Genomic DNA, 25,973 nt, shown 5'->3' with positions numbered 1-25,973 from the left:
TAGAGCGTATCATGCTTAGTGAAATAAGTCAAGCGGAGGAAGACAACTATCATATGATCTCCCTGATATGAGGAAGTGGTGATGCAGCATGGGGGGTTAAGGGGGCAGGAGAAGAATAAATGAAACAAGATGGGATTGGGAGGGAGACAAACCATAAGTGACTCTTAATCTCACAAAACAAACTGAGGGTTGCTGGGGGGAGGGGGGTTGGGAGAAAGGGGGTGGGGTTATGGACATTGGGGAGGGTATGTGCTTTGGTGAGTGCTGTGAAGTGTGTAAACCTGATGATTCACAGACCTGTATCCCTGGGGATAAAAATATATTATATGTTTATAAAAAATAAAAAAAAAATTTAAAAAAAAAAGGTGAGACTGTTGGTGGGTAAGGAGGGCACATATAGCATAGAGTACTGGAAGTGGTGCATAAACAATGAATTCCGGAATACTGAAAAGAAATTTTTAAAAAATTAAAAAATAAAGTAATAGAGAAGCCCCATAGTTATTTTCTTTATCCATTATAATACAATATTTTACAGAACACAGCAAGGATATTGAATAGATACAATTCACACATCTTATTCCAATTTTCCTAGTTTTACCTATATTCATCTGTGCATGTGCATGTGCTTGTGTGGATGGTGTACTTAGTTCCATAAAATATTACCACAATTATAGGTTTGTGCATCCACCACACAGTCAAGATGTCGAACAGTCCATCACTGTAAGACTCCCTCATGTTGCCCTTGATAACCACATCCACATCTCCCCTTGCTTAGCCCATATGCCTACTCTTAGCAATTTTTTCATTTCAAAAATGTGTTATAAATGGAATAATGTGATTTTTAACCTTTGGGATTGGTTTATTTCACCTAGACTATTCCCTAGATAGTCATCCAAGTTGCTGTGTGTATCAATGCTTTATTCCACTCTGTCCTTGAGTCGTTAGTATTCCATGGTATGTATATGTCATGGATTGTTGACTATTCATCTTTTAAAGAATAACTAGGTTGATTCAACATTCTATGAAAAATAAATGCCCTTTGAATATTTGTATTAAAAAAAATTTGTATTAAAAAAAATCATAAACCAAGCCTTTAATGGATTTTTTCATCCTAGGAAAGACAGAGGACCATTATTCACCTGTACTGGGCTTATCCAGCTGAATGTACTGTTTTCATTCTAAACACTATTCGAAGTTGTTTTAAATCATGTATAACAATCCTAGGAAGTAAATATTGTTAGATACCCCTGGTAGGGGTGAGAAAAATGAGGCAAAGGGTGGTAAATTGTTCAAGGTCACCTAATTTCTAAGTATCCAAGCTGGAATTTGAACCAGGCAGTCATTCCATAGATCATTATTGTAGTCATACTTCACTACAAAAAACAGAAAAGCACAAGAACCAATTGAAAAGTAAATTATTTTTAAGCTATTTACAACTATTTCCAGGCTCTAATGACTTTGATCATCAGTATATCATTTGACCTCACTAGACCTAGACATAGTTATGGATAAAATGTGGTGAATCTGTTTCATTTTGCAGATGCTCTCTTTCAGAGCTCATGCTTTAGTTATTACCCTGATTCAAGGACTCCATGCCTAAGTGGGAGACTTTTGATTTCCAGAACTGGCAAATCTTTATCATTTCAGGGCACTCAGATTTATATTTGAATACAAAGCAGCAGAGCACCAAATAGTCCCCATTTTATATTTATTTTTAAACAGATTATGTTAGAATGCTCTTATCTGTGACAAATGCATTTTCCCCAAGAAACATTAAGTTCTTACTTTAAGGCAAGAATTTTACAAATATTTATGCCAACATGTCCTGAAATAGCATCTCCAAAATTTTAAGAGCTTTTAGATTTATCACAAAAAGGGAATCAGAATAAAACCTTCTCTTTTCCACTATACTCATATTGAGTTTTAAAACCAATAATGACAAATAAGTATATTTTTCATATCTACTCTTGTATTCACATTACCCCTTCACTGACAGTAAGAAGACTAATTTCAAGTGTTCTTTTTTTCCCCTCAGAAATTAAGGTTTAAGATTTTCAAAAATTCAAAGTTATTTCAATTGTATTATTAAACTAAGGTGAATTAATGTACAAATTATGCATAAATTGATATTTCTGTACAAGATAGTGGTAGACATTGTTATCTATGTCAAATAAGATGTGTATTATAACCCTGGGGCAAAATATTACATTTTAAAATTTAATGGGCAAGTAAAATAATATTCTAGAAGAGCACTAGTAAGCTGTACCACAATCTGTCGTTTGTTGATTTATATTTTCATCATTTTTTATATATTAAAAATGAATTGCCCTGTACCACAGAAAATAAAGCATGAAATCCATGTCTCCACAGAGAAGTTCGTAGGAGGCACTTCAAAGAGCAAGACTTTTCAAACAAAATTCATATTTATTCTATTTTTGTAGAATTTAGTAAATTGGTCAGAAAATGAAGTCTCATATAGAAGTATTGAAAGAGAAATGAACACCACTTTTCTAATAGCTAAAAATCTGGTAGCACCATGCAGAAGTTACACTGGTTTCTGGAGACTTTTATAAAGTTGTTACTAGAACACACACACACACATACATACACAAATCATAGCAATTTTATGCTGTGTGGTTGCAGACACATAAAAAATTGTTTTCCCAAAGGAGACTCTTTTTATTAAATGCTATGCCCAATTAAGTTCAGTTAATCGTTTTTGGTATAAAATGAGTTGCTGTGGAGTTGTTTTCCCTGAGGGAGTAAGCAGCTCTCTGGCTTTGGATTAGAGAACAGCTGAAAGCAATCAAACATCATCTGAGCTCTACAAGTTTTTTCTTAATATAGGATCATCTTGCCTAGCTACCATGGGCTTTTAGGAGGGCAAAAGTGTTTAAGTTTCAGGATGTGATGTGTTGTTTGTTTGTTTGTTTGTTTGTTTCTAGTGTATAAATGCAGTACAGGTGCCTACAAGGCAGGGCTCTCACCAGCTTACTGCACTAGTACCCCTCAGAAGCAGAGTGGGTGGGAAGGCGCAGTCTTTAGCAAACTTATCTTCAGTGCAATGGGTGCAACAATTTTAAATATATGTTAATAATAAATGTACTTAATTCTCCTTGGTCCCTTTCTGAAAACTAGGTTTTGCATCAATTACAACAAACAGTAAGGCTGCTACATTGTTTTATGTTTGTCTAAGAAATTAAGACTCCAAAAATTTTCAATTGTATGTAGCATTTGAAAGATTCTTAGTCACGTTAAATGTAGCCATGAAAATCATTAATTGTTGAACAAAGACTCAAAGGACTTAAGATGGAAGACAAATTCCACCTTTATTCTAACGGTGATGAAAGCCTAAAATAGATTCCTCCCCATCATTAAATCCTTATCATACTGTTGTATAGACCTCTTCCCACAAGATAACAACACGTTACTGTGCTATGCAGGATGGCAGTATTTTTCCTCATGATCCCTATTATATAAGTTAGATTTTATACATTAAAAGCAAAACATTATTTCTATACATGATCTTTTTAAGGAATTACAAATTGGTCATCGCTCTTCAAAACATTCTGCTGATTTCTCACTTTATGTTCTAAGCCCTATAGAATAAATTGAAATTCAATTAGTGTATATTGTCATAAAATTATTAATTTCAAATTAATGGACTAGAATAATGTTTTATTGTCAAAATACAACAAATGGCATATAGGTACAATACCGGAGGCTTAAATTTAATATTGAATTCTGAAGTTACATTGTTATGTAAAAATATTTAGAAAAAACTTCTCAAGCTGTTTCTACCAGCATCTTCAATATGTCTTAATTCACTTCTTCGTGTAGTATGACCAGATGGGAATGTAGGGAATTACAGACATCAGAATCTAAAAGTAACATGAGATAGATAAACGTAACATGGAGAAGTCAGAAGGAGGAGGGGCATTGGAGCTAACACAAGACTTGCACACCTTCGTGTGGAGGTAGGTGACAGAGTGTCAGAGGCAAACTCTTCGGAGCAATCAGAAATGAAGGCACAGGGCTGGAAGTTATAATCTCAGGCACAACTTCACTCAGGTGAAGATACACATCAAAAGTTCTGATGGGTCCATGTTTTCACAGAAACTGTTAGGCAGCTAACTTAAATAGAGACAGAGACTTATAAAGACACACATGTTTCTCAGGAAAGTGAAGGGCAGAATTTCTGCTGGGGCCAAAGGAGGGTATGGAACCAATAATTGAAAAGCTACAGGGAAGGGATAAAAAAAAAAAAAAAAAAGGCATCACAAAATCCTCTCTCCTCTCTGCTGATCTGCTTCATGCTTTTCCCATCTGAAAATGACTTTTATCTGTTATAATATTCTTGATAGAGAGCTATCATAACCAATAACCCCCTGCACAGTTTCACCCATAAAAGTGATGCTGGACTGATCAGAACCACCTGGATTTGGTTTCAAAGTCCTCCTAGAACATGCTCATTGGCTTAAATCAATTATCTGTGGCTATAGGTAGTAACAAGGATATCTAAACAATGAAAAACACCTGGAAGTCAAACAGACAACCTGTAATTTCTATATCGAGTAGAACTTTACTAAAAGCACGCATCCCAGGACAAAGCTCCAGAATGGCAAAGGGAACTGGTAGGAATTAAGTGGGTCACTTAGTGAGTTTCTAAGTCTGTTCTGCCAAACATTTAAAATATTTGAAAGAGAAGACAAACCTACCAAGAACAATTCTTCTGAGTTCTTAAACAACTTTTGCAAATCCAGAAGGAAAAAAAAAAAAAATCACCCATTGTCCTATTCCCCAGAAATAGTTCTTTGGGACTGTTATGTTTCCTCAAAGAAAAATGAATTTTTATTTTTGCTATAACATATGTTTAAAATTATATGTAGTTAAATCTACCATTTCTCCATCATGACTTCATGTATTGATTTTAAGCTAAAAAGTCATCATTCATCCAGAGATATAAAAATGTGTGACAACTACTTTTTTTGTATTTCTTCTGTTGTTGGATTTCTTTAAACTTCACTGATAGGAGTCTCAGAATGAAATCTATCACCCATCTTAAGCAACTGTATAGTCCAGGAAGTCTAGAATTCTACATTTTTAGTTTCATCTCACTTTGGTGAATATTCAAATTTCTATTTTATTTTGTATTTCTATTATATGTATTTCCTATAAGGCATTTCAAAATTTTTGTGGGAAAAAAAGGGCAGGCTTCGACTAGTTTCTTCTCCTCTTTTAAGTTAAATTTCCTATTATTTTTATAGGTACCAATAGAGGAAAAAATGATATATTTGATTCAGGTTTTCACATAACAAAATTTTTTTTTTTAAAGATTTTATTTATTTATTTTGAGAGAGAGACAGTGAGAGAGAACATGAGCGAGGAGAAGGTCAGAGGGAGAAGCAGACTCCCCATGGAGCTGGGAGCCCAATGTGGGACTCGATCCCGGGACTCCAGGATCATGACCTGAGCCGAAGGCAGTTGTCCAACCAACTGAGCCACCCAGGCGCCCCCACATAACAAAAATTTTTGAAAATAATATCAATTTAGATTTTACAATATATATACAATATATATTTTAAGTTTACCTTATTTTTGATGTGTTAGGCAGGGGTAGCAGTCTATATTTTTCAACAGCCCATTTGCCAAGGGTCTACAACCAAATAGATGCCAGCTGTAGTGCTTAAACAGAGTCTTGACAGTGTTCCACTATGCCGACTATTTAACCTTTAGGTGTCATTTTGGGGGTGTTCAGGATGGCCCTGAAAGAAAGGCCATAACTGTTAGGACAATGGGTCCTTGAGAGCTTAGAGAACTAGATGCTTACTAGATTATATAAAATTATTTCAACATTGGGAGTGCCTGGGTGGCTCAGTGGGTTAAGCATCTGCCTTTGGCTCAGGTGATGATCCCAGGGTCCTGGGACTGAGCCCCGCATCAGGCTCCTTGCTCAGTGGAGAGCCTACTTGCTGCTCCCTCTCCCTCTCCCTCTGCTATTCCCTCTGCTTGCTCTCTCTGTCTCTCTCCCCCATCTCTGGCATATGAATAAAACCAGTGTACATATATCAGTGCATATTTGCTAAATATTAATCTGATTCTAGGGATATGGGCTTGATAAATACACAATTACTCAAAGAGAATTCCCACTCTTAGGAAATAAGTATATGATTTGAAGTCACCTGTTGTGGTTTTTAAAGGAGATGATCCTTTCATCTCTAAAAACAAACTTTAAAACATCAAACTTATTACTGGTAAGGCTGGATGGGCCAAAAATAACTCCCTAAGAGTTCCAAAGAGCTGAAGAATCCAAGAGAGGAGGCAGAAGAAAGAAGACAAGTAAGTCTGGCAGACCTAAAAGGTCCTGCGTACTACTCCATCCCCCACTTCCCCCAGGAAGCAGAAATAAGAGGCAAATCAGAGCAAGTGTGAGAGATGGCGAGGGAGAAGGGGAGGGGGAAAACCAGGAAAGGGTGGAGTGGACCCAGGCTCAGACTCTTTTTTCCAAATACCATTAGTCAGATAGTTCACTCCTACTTTTGAGGAAAGCAACATTAGAGTGATACTGATTCCTTTTGGAAAGTAAAGTGGGTGGTCCCACCCCTTAGAGGGGTTTTATAAACATCAGTATACATAATCATGTAACAAAATCTGGAGCTAGCATAAATGTAGCTTCCTCAACTTTTTACAAGTACACTAAACTCATTACATTTGCATTGTTAATTCACAGATGTACCTAAGAATTTACAGCAACCACTAAATCAACGTGGAATCGCAGAAAGTATTCCTGAACTCCACAATATTTTGGTCTCATTATTTGCTCTGATTCTCTCCGTTACACAGATAAACAAATGTCAAAAGCTCTGTGAGCCTTAGCTCTTACCCTTAGGTGATAAAGTTGATAATGCCTCCCCTTCAGGAGATAAATTTATATAAACAACACTTTGTATAACTGACTCCTTACCAGATATTTTGCAAACTTCAAACCCAATATACTTCAACTAAGTTAAACAAAAGACAGTGCCAAAATGTGTCAGTAGCATGAATCTACTTTACAACCCTCTGATCTGTCCAGTTTTGAAAATACTTCCTAAAATTTCTTGGTTATTTTATTGGAGGATTTTTTTGTATTCTGTAAAATTTAAATATGAAGAGTTAATTAAAATTCTTAAATTATCCTACATTAAATTTGCATAGTTATATTTTTAATGCTCCTGAGTTACAAAATCTATATACATATAAATCATAGTCACCCAATTAAGATAACTATTAAAAACAAAATTTAAAAATGTAGGCATTTTTCTTCTGGCCAAAACTGAATAACAGGCCCCTCTTAACTTTACTAAAACAACAGGCTGGATGGAACTGATGAAGTTCTTGAACCTAGGTGAGGTTTGGTGGGGTGAGGTTCGGAGCCAATGGCTAAGAAAGAATTCTTAAGACGTCTTTGGTGCAAAAAGGTGGTTTATTGGAGCTCACGGACAGGACCCGTGGGCAGATGGAGATGCTGCTGCGTTATCCTGAAGAGTGGCTGATTATATACACAGGAGTTGGGTAGGTGAGGACAAAGGGGATGATGTTAGTTTTAAGGAATTTTGAAAGCAAGGTCTCCAGGACCTTGAGGGGCTAGTTATTGTTGGGAGAAAGGTTATTCATTAGTAGTAGTAAAAATCTTCTGGTGAGACCCTTTAGATGTATATCAGTGGGCCATATGCTTGGGAATGATTCTCGACACTATCTTGGAGATCTAGAGATAAAGTTTCACATTTCTCCTATCAAGTGTCCTTGTTAGTGAGATTTGGGTTTAGAAGAAATTTAACTTTATTTAGGGCTTGAGGAACTGAGTTATTTGTCTCTGGATTGTGCTGTTGTTAGATAGCTTCTTTGTTGTAAATCTCTAGGACATGGGTAAACCAAGGGAGACTCCTGTCTTGTAGGACTGTGATCTCTGCAAGTTAACTATTTAGGGCAGCCAGAGGTGCCTGAGGAATGTCACACATATTACTGAGGGGAGTGGATGGAGAGGGGGTGCAAGGTGCCAACTTTTGCAGTAGAAGGCATCCTCTCTAGTAGTCCAGGGATAGTTCCTGTTCCTGCCAGCTAAGGAAAAAACCCCAGAAACAAACACCACCAAGCAGAGTACTCAGAAAAGTTCTCTTACCACTGTGGCAAAGTTTGCCCTTGAGTAATGTTACACATCCTACCTAAGCTTTAAAGCCTTGCTTTAAAGGAGTTAAATCATTTCCAAGTAAATTAACTGTATCCCAGAACAAAGCTTAAGATTATTTATAGAATACAAAAATAGCCAGTATACAATAGTGTAAAACATTCACTCACTTTTGTTCTGTTTTACCTCCAAGAGATCCACCAGGGTCCCCAGTGAACAGCTGAGAAAAATCCCCTCATGCTTCTGACAGAGAGAGAGAAGAAAATGAACAATTTTGAAAGGCAGCAAAACATTCTTTTAACAAGCTCTACCCTCAAGGGAGAACTCGTTCACATAGCCTAAACATATGGGTTTGAGTAGAGCCTACTTGACCTGAGGGACGAGAAATGCCCAACTCCAGCCCACTGGAGACTTCCATTCCCATGGAATGGAACATGGAGCTCTGGGACAACTTCAAGTGGCCATGTATACATACAATTTGAGTCCCTAAAAGGGGGAGGGGAGTTGACAAAATTTTTTTGAAGAAACTACTGCTAAAAATTTTCCAAGCATGAATTAAACTATAGACCCATAGTTCCAAGACATTCCACAAACCACAAGTACAAAAGATGTGAAAAAAATAAAAACTATACCAAGACACATTATAATCAAATTGTTTTAAACCAGTGATAAAAATAAAATCTTGAAAGAAGACAGTGGGGAAAAAAAAGGGAACAAAATAAGATAAACAACAGATTTCTCATTGTAATACAAATAAGCCAGAAAACAAAGGAGAAACACCTTTAATGAAAAAAGACTGTCAACTTATAATTCTATTTTGCTTAAAACCAAAGGCAAAATAAAGGCTTTTTCAGACATAAGAGCTAAAGGAGTTCATTGCCAGCAAGTCTGTGTTACAAGAAATAGTGAAGACGTTCTGAGGACCATGGTATAAGATAAAAATCTGGATCAACACAGGAATGAAGAACACTGGGAATGGATACCACATGGGTAAATACAAAGACTGAGAGCCCTGTATCTATTTTTAAAATAAAGTTTACAATTATAAACTCTCCCATACACACTTAAACCTCAACGTTCACAAGACTTCACCATTTTACGAAGCATTTAAGGAAATTGTAATTCCAATTGTGCAGAAAACCAGAAAACAGAAGAAGCAACACTATATAATTCATTCTATGAAGGCAACATTACTATAGTACTCCAAAGACATTGAAGGAAAAGAAAACTATAGTCCAATAACTCTCACAAAAATTGATGCCAAAATTCTTAGCACATTTTATCATATTAAATCCAAAAATCATAAGAATTATATCATGTTCAAGGAGGGGTTATTCTAGGAATGTAAGACTGGTTTAATATTCAAAAATTAACCAATGTAATTCATCTTATGAACAGAATGAAAAGAAGATGTATCAATAGATGAATCAATAGATGTAAAATCAATAGATGTAAAAAATACATTTAACAAAATGCAACTTCTATTCTTAAGAACAAAAACTGTTAGTAAACTATAAATAAAAAGGGTGATTATCACCCTCATAAAGGGCATCTATGAAAAAACTTAGAAGAAATTTGTAGAATTGACAGGAGTCGACTTCAAGATCTACTATAATGCTACAGTAATCAAGATACTGTAGCATTAGCAAAAGAATAGACAAATTGATCAAACAGAATAGAGAGCCCAGAAACTGACCCACATAAAAACAGCCAACTGATCTTTGACAAAGGAACAAAGGCAATATAATCAAGCAAAGACAGTCTTCTTAACAAATGGTTCTGGGACAACTAGACATCCACATTAAAAAAAAAAAATCAAATATAGACCTTAAGTCCTTCACAAAATTCAGCACGGACCATAGACTTAAATGTAAAATACAAAACTATAAAACTCCTAGAAGATAACATAGGAGAAAACCTAGATGATCTTAGATACAGCAATGACTTTTTAGATATAACACCAAAAGCATAATTCATGAAAGAAATAATTGGTAAGCTCAACCTCTTTAAAATTAGAAACTTCTGCTCTGCAAAAAGCAATGTCAAAAAAAATGAGAAAAGAAGCCACACACTGGGAAAAAATATTTACAAAAGACATATCTAATAAAGGACTATTAACCAAAATATACAAAGAATTCTTCAAATTCAACAGTAAGAAAACAACCCAATTTAAACATAGGCCAAAAACCTTAACAGACTCTTCAACAAAAAAAGATATACAAATAAACATATGAAAAGATGCTCCAGATCACATGTCATCTGGGAAATGTAAATTAAAAGACAATGAGTTGCCAGTGCACACCTATTAGAATGGCTCAGATCCGGAGCATTGACATTACCAAATGCCGTCAAGGATATGAAACAACAGAACATTCATTCTCATTCATTGCTGAAAGGGATGCAAAGTGCTATGGCCACTTTCAAAGACAGTTTGGAGGTTACTTACAAAACTAAAGAAACTCTTACCATACAATCTAGTAATAGCACTCCTTGGTATTTACATAAAGAAGAAGAAAACTTAGGTCCACCCAAAAACGTCCATAGGAATGTTTACAGAAACTTTATTTACAATTGCCTAACTCAGAAGCAAACAAGAGGTCCTGCAATAGCTAAAGGGATAAATAAATATAGAACAGTATTTAACACTGAAAAGAAATGAGCATTAGGTCATGAAAAGACATGGAGAAAACTTAAATGCATATTTCTAAGTGAAAGAAGCCAATCTGAAAAGGCTGCATACTGTGTGATTCCAACTATATAACATTTTGAAAAGGCAAAACTATGAAGACAGTAAAATGATCAGTGGTCGCCAGGGGTCAGGCTGAGGGAAGATTGAATAGGTTGAGCACATATTTTCAAGGCAGTGAGAGTACTCTGTATGATACCATAATGATGGATATATGCTGTTATATATGTATTCAAACATGTAGGAGGTACAACACAAGAGTGAACACTAATGTAAACTATATAGACAGTCAGGGGTTATGACGTATCCATGTAGGTTCATCAGTTTTAACAAAAGCAACACTATGGTAGGGAATGCTGACAAAGGGGAGTCTGTGGATGTGTGGGGGCAGGGGTATAAAGGAACTCTATGTACCTTTTCCTCAGTTTTGCTATGAATCTAAAACTGCTCTAAAAAAATCAAGTTTTTTTAAAAGATTTATTTATGTATTTTCAAAAGAGAGTGAGCTCAAGCACACAAGTGGAAGGGGCAGGAGGAGAGTGAGAGAGAATCTCTGCATGGAGCCCATCAGCAGACTCAATTCCAGGACCTCGAAACCAGGACCTGAACTGAAACCAGGAGTCGGTCATTCAACCAACTGTATCACCCAGGTGGCCCCCAAAATAAAATCTTGATAAAAAACTAATTCCTGAAAAAAAATTGAAGGACTACACTATGTGATACGAAGTGTTATAATAAAGCTACAACAACCAAAACAGTGTAGTATCTTTTCAATATAGACAAAGCATAATTCAATGAAAAAGAATAGAGTCCAGAAAGAACTGATTTTTTAAAAAGATGCAAAGCCAATTCTGTGCAGAAAGGCAAATGGCACATATTTATATTTAAAAAGGAAGAATTATTTCAGTCTATAGCTTTCATAGCTTATATCATATACAAAAATTAACTCTCAACAAACAACATATAACTATATTAAAAAATAAATATTATTTCAACCTATGGCTTACACCATATATATGATATAAGCCATAGATACATATAGATAGATAGATAGATAGATATAGATATCTAATATATATATAAATAATATATATACTTATATAAATCTATATCTATATATAGATATATCTCTATATCTCTATCTATATATATAACTTTAATAGAACATAAGCCTAAGAGTAAAAACTAAAACTATAAAACTTCCATAAGAAACATAGGAGAAAATGTTTTTGACATTGGATTAGGCAAAGACTTTCCATATAGAAAAAAATAATAAACTGGTCATTATCAGAATGAATAACTTCTAGTCTTTGAAAGGAACTAACAGAATAAAGACCAAAGTCTAGGAGAAGTTACTTGCAAATCATATATATATTTTTAATTTTTTTATTTTTTTATAAACATATAATGTATTTTTATCCCCAGGGGTACAGGTCTGTGAATCGCCAGGTTTACACACGTCACAGCACTCACCATAGCACATACCCTTCCCAATGTCCATAATGCTACCCGCCTCTCCCGACCCCCCTCCCCCCAGCAACCCTCAGTCTGTTTTTTGAGATTGAGTCTTTTATGGTTTGTCTCCTTCCTGATCCCATCTTGTTTCATTTATTCTTTTCCTACCCCCCAAACCCCCCATGTTATATCTCTACTTCCTTATATCGGGGAGATCATCTGACAGTTGTCTTTATCCGATTGACTTATTTCACTAAGCATGATACCCTCTCATTTCCATCCATGTCATTGCAAATGGCAAGATTTCATTTCTTTTGATGGCTGCGTAGTATTCCATTGTGTATATATACCACATCTACTTTATCCATTCATCTGTTGATGGACATCTAGGTTCTTTCCGTAGTTTGGCTATTGTAGACATTGCTGCTATAAACATTTGGGTGCATGTGCCCCCTCGGATCACTACATTTGTATCTTTAGGGTAAATACCCAGTAGTGCAATTGCTGGGTCATAGGGTAGTTCTATTTTAAACTTTTTGAGGAACCTCCATGCTGTTTTCCAGAGTGATTGCACCAGCTTGCATTCCCACCAACAGTGTAGGAGGGTTCCCCTTTCTCCACATCCTCACCAGCATCTGTCATTTCCTGACTTGTTAATTTTAGCCGCAAATCATATATTTGATAAAGGATTTATATCTGGAATATGTAAACAATCCTCAAACGTCAATAATAAGTAAACAAACAACAAAATTTGTTGTATAGGTTGTAGACCCCATTGTAGTCTCTTCAGAAATAACTCAGATGCCTGATAGGAGCTGTGGGTACTTGGTATGAATGAAATTGATGAGGTCACCTCCATCATCCAAAATTATACTGAGAGGCCTTCCTTCAAGTACAGTGTCTACTCAATGCACCAGAGGTACTCCTCATCTGTCTTACCCTTCCAGATGTACACGGAATGCTAGCCTTGGCAATGGCAGCCATTTCATGATCCTGGATAGACAAGATGTTGCAGCTGAACCACTGCCCCTCAGCACCCAGGGCAACAAGGGTCTCAGTGAGTATGGCTGTCTCTACTATCATCTGTAGGTAGGTTGCCGGTGTCCGTCAGTGGGTTAAAGGCTGGGTAGATCTCCTGCATGGGAATCAGGTCTGTCATCTTTCTCCACAATGTCCAGGGCCTTGTGTCCTCCCCGTGAGACTGGTTGATGCTGGCAATTTTGTAGGTCATTTTGTCTGACATGCTCGAGGTGCTTCCCCATGGAGTGATGGACCAGCTGAGGACAGGCATGGAGTGGATGGTACTGGGCAGGGAAAGTTTGTCAATTTCTTAAAAATTTGTATATAAACCTGTCATACCAACCAACCATTCCTTGTGAAGCTATTTGGCCAAGAAAATGAGATCATATGTCCATACAAAGACTCATGCACATCAGCATAAACATTGTACACAGATATTCATAGCAACTTTGTTCATAATCATAATCAAAGGCTGGAAACAACACACATGGCCATCCACAGATGAAGGGATGATCAGTTGTAGTATATCCATATGCTGGACTACTACACAGCAATAAAAACCAAATGGACTACCGATACATGCAATAAAATAGATGAATCTTGAAATAATTATGTTGAATGAAAGAAACTGTGCAAGAAAGTATGAATCCTAAAACTGAATAAAGTTCTTGGAAGTATAACTAGAATTCAGTGACAAAAATATCACTAGGTGTCAGAGGCAGGGATAAGCAAGAGGGAAGGATCACAAAGGGATAGAGAATATTTTCATTATCTTAATTGTGGTGATGGAGTCACAGTATACACACATATCAACACTTAACAGATTTGTATACTTTATGATTTATTGTATTTCAATTATTCTTCAATAAAGCTGTGAAAGAAAGGAAGAAAAAAGTGTAGCTTATAACAGGATGTTATTATGATAAGAAATCAGATTTTTTTAATTAGAAGGATTATTTAACCTTAAATTTTAAGTATTTTTATTCCAAATGAGACTAAAACCTCCATGAAGCAAGTGTTATGTCATAGTCCTTTTACACATGTAGTACTGAGAACCATGTGTAGCACAGAGTAGTTAGTTAATAAATATAGGTAAGTTCAACATGTTTACCATTTCATTCACAGAACAGTGTGGAAGGAAGCCTATTTAAAACTGACTAGCTAGTGATGGTTTAAACATCATCTTCAAGCAGTCTCATTTCTAGGTCCTTAGAATAAATAAACAACATCTGTCTCTGTGCATTGTTGGTTTAAAGAACTCTGAGTTTAAGGAGTATCATGTGCACTAACATGCAAATTGTTTTTCCGTTTTGCAGAAAAAAGAAAGTGATTAAAAATTAAGAATTAATTTATAGAGTCAAGCCCTTTATATATTTTATATTAAGTCAAAAGTATTTTTTAATTTAGTCCCCTGCTCCATGAAGGAGATAAAAATGTCAAAGTTTTTTCTTTCCGCTTACAATACAGCAGCTATAGCAAAAGACCTAAGAATTTTTATTTTATTTTTTTTATTTGACAGAGAGAGACATAGTGAGAGAGGGAATGCAAGCAGGAGGAGTCAGAGAGGGAGAAGCAGGCTTCCCATGAACAGGTAGCCCTATGTGGGGCTTGATCCCAGGACCCTGGGATCAGAACCTGAGCCAATCATGACCTGAGACACCCAGACACCCCCAAGACAATGCTTCAATCCTTCCTACTTAACCTCAAGCAATATTTTAACCCTCCCTATGAAAAACATCTATGTGTTCTTCCCATATTCATTGGTTAAATCTTAAATTATACTCATTCAAATGAGACAGTTATTTTTAAATGAAAGTATATTTCTTTTATAGTGCCTCAATTTCCCAGGTTAGTTAGGAGAAAGGTAAAATAAAACAGATCCCCATTTTTCAAATTCACTGCAAATTTCCCATACTTCAATTTACAGTAGAGCAGAATTAAGATATAATTCTTCATAAAATTTTTTCATTGTAGAAAGTACATATATCCATTATGCTTATGGATCCAAAACATACCTTTATTAATTTTTCAGAAGCAATGTTTTGTGTACAAACAGAATATTACATTTGAGGCTGTCATATCTTCTCTTCAGATATGATAGATAATTCAACTTTAAGGAAAAGAAGTCCTTTCCTTCAATTAGGTTAATATATTTAATGGAAGAGACAGTAAAATATAATAACATTTTTGCAAATGTATTTTCATTGTGAAATAAAACTTTATTTTCTGCCAGAACTAACCTTATTGAGCTGTTTCCCTGTCTTGCCTTTCAAGTGAAACTATGTCTTCGAGGAATATATTGGTCATGGGTTAAAAAAGAACTGTCAAGTTGGCTTTTTACACACGATGAAATGGAATATTTCAAATCCCTTAAATCATTTCCAAAATCAGAGGAACAGATGGTGCCTCAGAGCAGAGCCCCAGCCTGCCATTTGCCCGAGATTTAAACTAGTGCTTAACTGTGTGAGAAAACAAGTGCTTCCTCCCTCTGGTCTGGAGTAGCTTGCTAGGGCTCACAGAGACCACCACCAACAGTGTCTGGAACAGAGAGTAGGAAGCTGTGCCCAGAAGATCCACGTTTTTAGGGCTCTAGGTTTCAGCAGTCTTTTTGTTTGTTTGTTGATGTTTTCCCTCTTGACTCTGAAGGTAATGATGTAGCAAAAGGAAAAGCAGATTCAAAGTGAGGCTCTATGTACAGTCTACCATTAATTAGCAATGTGACCCTTTGGGGGAATTCTTGGCAAACACCCATTCCAAATACATCTGCCTGTCATTAAGGTGTTTTCCAGGTTTGTCAAATAAAACGTGAAAAAGCTTTTTCTTCAAAACTATATAACTAACGAAATAATTAATAACTAAATAAAACAGGAGATAAATTAGTAAACTGCATATCCTTCTTTTCCTCAGCCAACATTTTAATCAAGTTTGTTGTTTAAGTTTTCTAGCTATCAAAGCAAGCAGAGTGAAGTTTGAAAATTCAAAACTGGTTGCATCTATTTGCATTTGGCATGGCCTGAGAGATCTACAAAATTTGGATTCTGGCTCCAGTGTCTTGCACGCTCCTCTCTCTGTGCCCTAGTTGGAAAACTTTTTCAATCCCCAAACATACCACCATATCTCTCTCTTCAGGGTTTTAGTAAGTCAAACTCCTTTTGTCTGAATGTCTCTTCTCTGCCCAAGGCTGGCTCTCCAGGACCCATCAGATCTCAAACATTCCCTCAGGATGAGCATTCTTGAAAATTGTACCTGGAGTTGATTTTTGACCTTTCTCTCTTATGGACCTTAGTCTGACACTTTATATATAACACTGGTTACCAGAAATTTTTACTCATGTTTTCCCCACTAGACTATAAGCTCCATCAAGGAAGAAAATGCACTGATACATGTTATGGACTGACTGTGTATATCTCACCCACCCCCCAAATCCATATGTTGAAGTTCTAATGATGGTAACTGGAGGTGGAGCCCAAGGAAAGTAATTAGTTTTACATGAGTTCACAAGGGTAGGGCCCTCATGAGGGGGTTAGTCTCCTTACCAGAAGAGGAAGAAAGAACAGAGCTCATTCTCGGAGCCCTGTGATAACACAGTAATAAGGTGGCCATTTGCAAGCCAGAAAGTGAGCCACCAGAACACAGGTACCTGGGTTCTTATCCTAAATAGGATTTAAGAGAAGATGTAATATAATGCTGGTTAAAGGTCTATCTGGGAAGAAAATCAGTTTCCTCATGTACTAGATTAGAGAGTTTGAGTAAATGACTTCTAAGTCTTTCCAGATTCATGGGTCTAAAAGAAATTATTGAATAGTAGAACAGCAATTATCAGATTAAAGAGAAAGTCCTATTCATAACAGTTACATTATCTAGGTATATATATATGAGTATAGATAATATAGATAGAGATATAAATACATAGAAAGGTATATAGAGATAGGTGTAGGTCTAGAGAATTCTTTAATACCACATCAGGCTACCCTAGAGATAGCTACGTCCAGAAAACAGGAAAAATGAAGGAAAAGAATGTGGTCTTCCACAGACAGAAAGGAGACATGAAAATAATAAAATAGTAGTAGATATTTATATTCAGAGATTAAAATAGTTATGTTATCTATGGCTATTATTGGATTTTGTTGCCTTCAAAGAAAAATAATCTTTAAGACATAACCACTTCTGCTAATGATGCTATCATTGCTTAGAAGTTTTTAAAAAATTCTCCCTTAGAATTGCTTTCAGAATCAGTTTAAGAACAATGGGAGAAATCAGAGTCATTACTTACATTTTTGGCTGCAAATATTATTGCTTAAAGTGGTCATCTAACTTACTTACCTTATGGCTTTTGGATTATTCCTAAAGTTAAATATATCCTAAAATAAAAATATGATATAAATGAAAGCTATTTATTCACCCAGACTGTCCATCTTTCATTCTATAAACTTACATAGGAAATCCATAAAAAATATTATGCCACTAGGGCTGAAAATTATTGCCAAATAGAAATTGCTTTGTGGTAAACTATCATAGATTTTCATTATGTTTGTTGAAACTGGGTCTCCCCTCTTTCCCTCATGCCTCATATTTAATGCAGTAAGAAGCCTATAGGCTTTAATATAGATATCCTGAATATATCCTGAATATGCATCATCTCATGCCACTGCCAGCATCTTACACCAATACACCATCATGTATTGCCTTTTTAACCGCAATAGCCTCTTAGATGATTGTAGATTTGATAGATACTAAAACTAAGAGTTAAACACAATATCTGGTCTGCATTCTTCAAAACTGTCAAAGTCCTTGTATTAGCTCAGGCTGCCATTACAAAATACATTGACTCGATGGCTTAGACAGCAGAAATTTATTTTCTTACTGTTCTAGAGGCTAGAAGGCCACAATCAACGTATCTGTGGGGTTAGTTTCTAGTGAGAGTTTTCTTCCTGGCTTGCAGATGGCTACCAACACCTCATGTCTTCACATGGACTTTCCTCTGTGTGTATGCAGAACAAAAGACTGAAAACTCTCTGATATCTCTTCTGGTAAAAAATACTAATTTTATTAGATCAGAACCCCACACTTTGACTTCACTCAACCTTAATTACTTCCATGGAGGATCCATCTCCAAATACAGCCATACTGCGGGGTTAGGGCTTCAACATCATAGGGATTTGGGGGTAACACAAACATCATTCCACAATAGTAAAACAAAACAAAACAAAGCAAAACAAAAAAACCCACAAAACTGTTCTATATTAAAAAAGACTAGGGGCACCTGGATGGCTCAGTGGGTTAAGCCACTGCCTTCGGCTCGGGTCATGATCTCGGGGTCCTGGGATCGAGTCCCGCATCGGGCTCTCTGCTCAGTGGGGAGCCTGCTTCCCTCTCTCTCTCTCTCTGCCTGCCTCTCTGTCTACTGTGATCTCTCTCTGTCAAATAAATAAATAAAATCTTTAAAAATAAATAAATAAAATAAATAAATAAAATAAAATAAAAAAGACTAAAGAGACAACAGGGTGGCTCAGTCAGTTAAGTGCCTGCCTTTGCGTCAGGTCATGATCCCAGGGTTCTGGGATCAAGCCCTGCACCAAGCTGCCTGCTCAGTGGAGAGTTTGCCCCTTCCTTTCCCCCTGCTCATTCTTTCTCAAATAAATAAAATCTTTAAAAATATAAATAAATAAATAAATAAATATGACTAAAGAGATATGGCAACCAAATATAACACATTATCCTAGATGACATATTATTGGAACAATTGGCAAAACTTAAATAAGGCCTGAAGATTAAATATTAGTGCTGAATCATTGTCAATTTCCTAGTTCTGACAACAGCATTGTGGTTATAAGAGAGGATATTCTGTTTTTAGGAAATAAAGGTTGAAGTATTTGGTTGTAAAGGGTCCTCGTGTATACAACTTACAAATGGTTCTAAAATACACACACATAAGATAAAATAAAATAAAATAAAATAAAATAAAATAAAATAAAAAACAAAAAACATGATGCAGTGAAATGTTTACATTTGAGAACTCTGGATGAAGGTGTATGAAATACTTTATATAATTTTTGTAATTTTTCTTTAATTCTGAAATTATTTCAAAATATGAAGTTTATAAAAGAATGTAATTCCATAGATCTTGCTTTTTTTTTAAGGGGGGAAAGGACAGAGAGCAAGGGACACAGAATCCCATGCAGGCCCCAAGCCCAGGATGGAGGCTGATACAGGGCTCCATCTCATGATCCAGAGATCGTGACCTGAGCTGAAATCACTAGCACAACACTTAGAAGACTGAGTAACCCAGGCATCCCTCCATAGGTTTTCTTAAGTTAGAGCAACCTGCTTGATTTTTCATAGCAGGAATAGTAAGTTGCTACAGATAAAGAAGGCATTTGCTAGTACATGGGTGAATTCAGAAAACTAGCTCAGGGGTTGCCTGGGTGGCTCAGTGGGTTAAAGCCTCTGCCTTCAGCTCAGGTCATGATCCCAGGGTCCTGAGATGGAGCCCCACATCGGACTCTCTGCTCAGCGGGGAGCCTACATCCCCCTCTGTTTGTGCCTGCCTCTCTGCCTACTTGTGATTTCTGTCTGTCAAATAAATAAATAAAATCTTTAACAAACAAACAAACAAACAAACAACAACAACAACAAAAAACAGGGGCGCCTGGGTGGCTCAGTGGGTTAAGCCTCTGCCTTCGGCTCAGGTCATGATCTCAGGGTCCTGGGATCGAGCCCCACATTGGGCTCTCTGCTCAGCAGGGACCTGCTTTCTCTCTCTGCCTGCCTCTCTGCCTACTTGTGATTGCTGTCTGTCACATAAATAAATAAAATCTTTAATAAAAGAAAAAAAGAAAATTAGCTCAGCTTGGTTTTTAGACTTTTCACTTTTGGAACTGTTTAATAACAAAAATTTAACAGTTAATTGTAAAGCTGTAATTGGCTTTATTAAATGATTATGAATCAAGCAAGGTTCTATCTAGCAAGCAGAGTGAGACTCTTAGGAGGAATACAAAAAAGGAAGGTTTTTATAGAAGGAGGGTGGGGCAAGAAAGTTACTGGCAAAAGTTACTGTTTCAGTCAAGGCTTTCCCTTAAGGGCAAAAGCAAGATGTCTTAACAACCAGGGTACCTCATCTTCCTCTTGGGGATGGAAAGGGCTCCAGTGGCCAACTCTTTGGTGCTGACCAAAAAATTCCTGGTTGACCAGTTAAGATGACATTCCTGGGGAAGGCAGAAATTGCATTTGACTGGGTTTCAAGCCCTGGTTTGAGAACTCAATCTAAACGACACCATTCTGAGCCAGTGCTTTTCTAGTTACACAACATACTTCATACGGAACATACACATATTTTTTAAAACATTTTAATGGTTATATTCAATAAGTGGTAGGTCATTGGTATTATAACTATTAAAAAAGTACAATATAGTTCCTGAGAATATGGTAAACAGGTAAAAAGAGATCATAAATAAAGCAATAATTATATGTTTTATTTCAGTGGTACTAAACCAGGGGCAAATTTTGTTCTGCAAGAGATATTTAACAATGTCTAGAGATATTTTTTTTTGTCACAATCTTGGGGTGAGGAGGAATGTTACTCGCATATAATAAGTAGAGGTCAGGGATGTTGCTAAACATCGTAGAATACATAGCACAGCAGCTATTCATGACCAAAACTTATCTGACCCCAAACTTATCAATAGTGCCAGGTTAAAAAAACTCTACTTATTCAAACATATCAAGGACCAGGCACCTGGTTGGCTCAGCTGGTTAAGCGTCTACCTTTGGCTCAGGTCATGATCCCAGAGTCCTGGGATTAAGTCCAGTGTTGGGCTCTCTGCTCAGCAAGGAGCCAGCTTCTCCCTCTCCCCCTGCCTCTGCCTGCTGCTCTGCCAACTCATGTGTGCTTTCTCGCTCTCTCTCTCTCTCTCTCTCTCTCGTAAATAAATAAAATCTTTAAAAACAATCCTAGAGGAGAACATAGGCAGTAACCTCTTTGACATCAGCCACAGCAACTTCTTTCAAGACATGTCTCCAAAGGCAAAGGAAACAAAAGCAAAAATGAACTTTTGGGACTTCATCAAGATAAAAGCTTCTGCACAGCAAAGGGAACAGTCAACAAAACAAAGAGGCAACCCATGCAATGGGAGAAAATATTCTCAAATGACACTACAGACAAAGGGCTGATATCCATGTCCTAAAAAGAACTCCTCAAACTCAACACACACAAAACAGGTAATCAAAAAAAATGGACAGAAGACATGAACAGACACTTCTCCAAAGGAGACATACAAATGGCTAACAGACATGGGAAAAATGTTCATCTTCATTAGCCATCAGGGAAATTCAAATCAAAATCATACTGAGATATCACCTAATACCAGTTAGAATGGCCAAAATTAGCAGGACAGGAAACAACAAGTGTTAGAGAGGATGAAGAGAAAAGGGGAACCCTCTTACACTATTGGTGGGAATGCAAGTTGATACAGCTACTTTGGAAAAGTGTGGAGATTCCTCAAAAAATTAAAAATAGAGCTACCCTATGACTCTGCTATTGCACTACTGAGTATTTACCCCAAAGATACAGATGTAGTAAAAAGAAGGTCCATCTGTACCCCAATGTTCACAGCAGCAATGGCCTTACTAACCGGATTGTGGAAAGAGCCAAGAAGCTCTTCAACAGATGAATGGATAAAGAAGATATGGTCTATATATACAATGGAATATTACACGGCCATAAGAAAGGATGAATACCCAACTTTTGTATCAACATGGATGGGAATGGAGGAGATTATGCTGAGTGAAAAAAGTCAAGCAGAGAGAGTCAATTATATGGTTTCATTTACTTCTGGAGCATAAGGAATAACATGGAGGACATTAGGAGAAGAAAAGGAAATGTGAATTGGGGTAAACCAGAGGGGGAGATGAAGCATGAGAGACTGTGGACTCTGAGAAACAAACAGAGTTTTGGAAGGGAGAGGAGGGATGAGTGAGCCTGGTTGTGGATATTAAGGAGGGCACCTATTGCATGGAGCACTGGGTGTGGTGCATAAACAATGAAATCTCGGAGCACTGACAAAATAAAATAAAATTTAAAAAAATATAAAGTACCCATAAGGGGCACTTGGATGGCTCAGTGAGTTAAGCCTCTGCCTTCGGCTCAGGTCATCATCTCAGGGTCCTGGGATGGAGCCCCACATCGGGCTCTCTGCTCAGCGGGGAGCCTGCTTCCTCCTCTCTCTCTGCCTGCCTCTCTGCCTACTTGTGATCTCTGTCTGTCAAATAAATAAATCTTAAAAAATAAAACTATCCATAAAAATATATATATATATGAAGGATCACTACCTGGTTTTTTTCAAATCTGCCCTTGTGAATTTGCAACAAAATCTTGTTTATTATGCCTCTAGATATTCATCCTTGCAATTGCCATAATCTACCTTTTCTTTTTTTTAAAGTAGGTTTTTTGTGGGTTTTTTTTAGATTTTATTTATTTTGGGAGCCTTAAATCTTAAAAAAATAAAAATTATTTATTTACTTGACAGAAAATGGATTGAATGGATTTGGTAAAAATGGGAAAATGATACAGGATGCCATTTCATTGACCAGATGAGAGGAGAGAGATAGCAGCTTAGAGTGAACTAAACATCTTCTGCAGAAATAAAATCTTTTAAAAGATTATTTATTTATTTGACAGAGAGAGAGAGATCACAAGTAGGCAGAGAGGCAAGCAGAGAGAGGGACAAGCAGGCTCCCCGCTGAGCAGAGAGCCAGATGCAGGGCTAGATCCCAGGACCCTGAGATCATGACCTGAGCCAAAGGCAGAGTCTCAACCCACTGAACCACCCAGGTGCCCATAATCCACCTTTTCTATTTAATACTGATAAAAAGAAACTGTTGTTATTGTGTTTTATGTCAGGCCAATGGATTTGGTTTAGACTTTTAATGTCAATTGCAGCATTCAATGGATCATTTCTACCATTAGTCTGAATTGCTGATTTAGTCTTATGTTAAGCACCAGTCATATTTTTCCCTGATGATTCAAAGCTCTAAGGGAGAAGCAACCATAATGTTTATTTTATTTTGTAGAAAACAAGTGTCACATATGCTAAGTAAAATAAGTCAATCAGTGAAAGACAAGTATCATATGATCTTACTGATATGAGGAATTTGAGAAACAAGACAGAAGACCATAGGGAAAGAGAGGGAAAAAATGAAACAAGAAACCAGAGAGGGAGACAAAGCTTAAGAAACTCTTAATCTCAGGAAACAAACTGAGGGCTGCTGGAGTGGAGGGGGGTGGGAGAGAAGGGGTGGTCGGAGGATGGACATGGGGAGGGTACACACTATGGTGAGTGCTGTGAGTTGTGTGAGACTGATGATTCACAGACCTGTACCCCTGAAACAAATACTACATTATATGTTAATAAAAATAAGTGTAAAAATGTAAAAACATAAAGAAAACAAGCATCACATGTGGAAAAAAGATTTTAAAATAAGTTTTTTAAATGAGCTTTTGATTTCCCTACTCTGTCTTCCCTCCTATTATTCAGACTAGAATGCTTCTGTCCATCCACCTATGCTTTTTAAAATTTTACTCATTATTCAATCTCAATCAAATCTAAAATGTGACCTTCTCTAAGAAGCTTCCAGAGTAATTCCCATCTGAATGGATGTCTCCCTTATCAATGTACCAAAATCACAGATATGGAAAACTCTATTACAACACATTGCACAAAATTATTTTGGATGTTAACTTTCCCCCCTACTATGTTAAAAATGCCAGAGGAAAATGACAATGTCATTCATTTCCTTATTCTGCATATCACTTAGCATAGTGTCTCAGATACTGAATATGCTTGGCTAATATTTTTTTACTAATTATTTTAAATACTGATGACATTGATGATAGTCAAAGCAACATGTCAGTAAATGATACACATTTTGAAAATCAGTAAGATAAAAAGATAAACATAATAATAAAAATGGACAAGTGATGTGAACAAGAAGTCAGAGAAGAAATATAAATGGTTCAAAAACAAAAACATTTTCAACCTCAAGGGTAACTTATTACAGTTGAATCAATATCATAGCAAACTTCCTCTTATTCTGTGCCAGGCACTACAGTAAGCACTTAACACATACGGACTCATCTAATCCTCACCACTTTTTGCAGCATACGTATAATTATCCTCCTTTTACAGAGGAGGGAATTGTGGCATAGAAAGTAATTGGCCCAGTGTCTTGTGGATAGTGACAAAGCTGGACTGAAAACCCAGGTAATCTTGCTCCAAAGCTCAAATACTTAATCATGGAGATTATGCCACTTTGCCCATATATTTGATAAATATCTATTCAATTATAATATACAGAAAAAAACTAAATACATGTTTTTGTATTAGATAAAATTGTTAGATGTTAAATGCCAGGGAAAGAATCAGATAAAAGTAATACAAAAACCCTCAAAGCCCAAGCAACTTATTTTTCATATGGTGTAGTGGAATAGGGATCAATTTTGATTGAATTAATTCAATCAAATTAATCTCACTTAGAATCTTCATCTCTTATAGCACCTCCGACAATCTGATTTAGACCGCATATCCACATCCAGGCATACTGAGAAAGTAACAGGAAAGAGAAAGATAACTCTCAACCAAAGAATACAAAGGAGCATAAAAAAAAGAAGGAAAAGAAAAATTTCTTATTCAGTATAACTTTGTATTTATGTGGAAAGTTAAAATAAATCTACCAATTCAATTGCTTTTGGAACTTGGAGAATTCTTAGGTACAAACTATACACATAAAGCCTAGTTGTCATGTTAACCTTAACATTCACTACTTTTGGGGTAGTTTGATAATATTTAAAGGTTGAGTAATAACTTTGAACTTGAGTATAGAGTAATCTTTCATGCATAAAAATGCTCCCTAAATTTCTAGGGGGTTTTGATTTGTCTTGTTTTAGTTTTGAAGTAGAATTTCTATCTTTACCTCAAAACCATCAAGCAAATCATAACCAATAAAATTGACATTTGATTTTTCTCTTATTTTTAGAAAACTTATCCCACCCTGGATATGTTAATTGCTATCTGCTTTGTCTGTCCCTTTATTTGGGAGTCACGATCTGACATTTAGTTTTCCTACATAGTATCCAAAAGGAAGTACTAAATAAAAAGATTAACTTATGTAATTTGATTAGATAATTTGAAAGATTAATGAATTGGACATTCTATACTTTCCCCACAGAGAAAAGCAACTGAAGGAACTATCTTACATTATTTTAACAAAACATAAATTGTGATTATGTAGGACAAAGTACAATTATAAATCATTTTTTTTTTCCTTGCCAAAAGTTTGTTATTCTGGTAAGGTCATTTGTCTTCACTTTTTGGGAAATAGAAAGATCAGACAAACCACATCTCCTTGACCTTGAATATTTCTAACTGAAAAATGAATCGCCAACAAGCGAATAGCAGTGTGAGGAGCCATCACATTGGGCTTATAGGAAAGAATAGCCCATGGTCAAGACAGAAAACCTGGGTTCTAGTCTTTGAAGTGCAAATCCATTTTCTCTGAAATCTTAGCCAAGCCACGTAACCTAGAAGCATCTACTTTTTCATATATAAATGGGATGGCAGGTCTCTGTCAAATTTCCAGAATCTTTAACAC

Source organism: Mustela putorius, unplaced genomic scaffold, assembly GCF_011764305.1.
Source record: "Mustela putorius furo isolate JIRA1106 unplaced genomic scaffold, ASM1176430v1.1 tig00000430_pilon_pilon_pilon, whole genome shotgun sequence".
Classification (NCBI taxonomy): domain Eukaryota; kingdom Metazoa; phylum Chordata; class Mammalia; order Carnivora; family Mustelidae; genus Mustela; species Mustela putorius.
The sequence above is the reverse complement of the archived record's forward strand: the minus strand, read 5'-3'. Positions refer to the sequence as shown.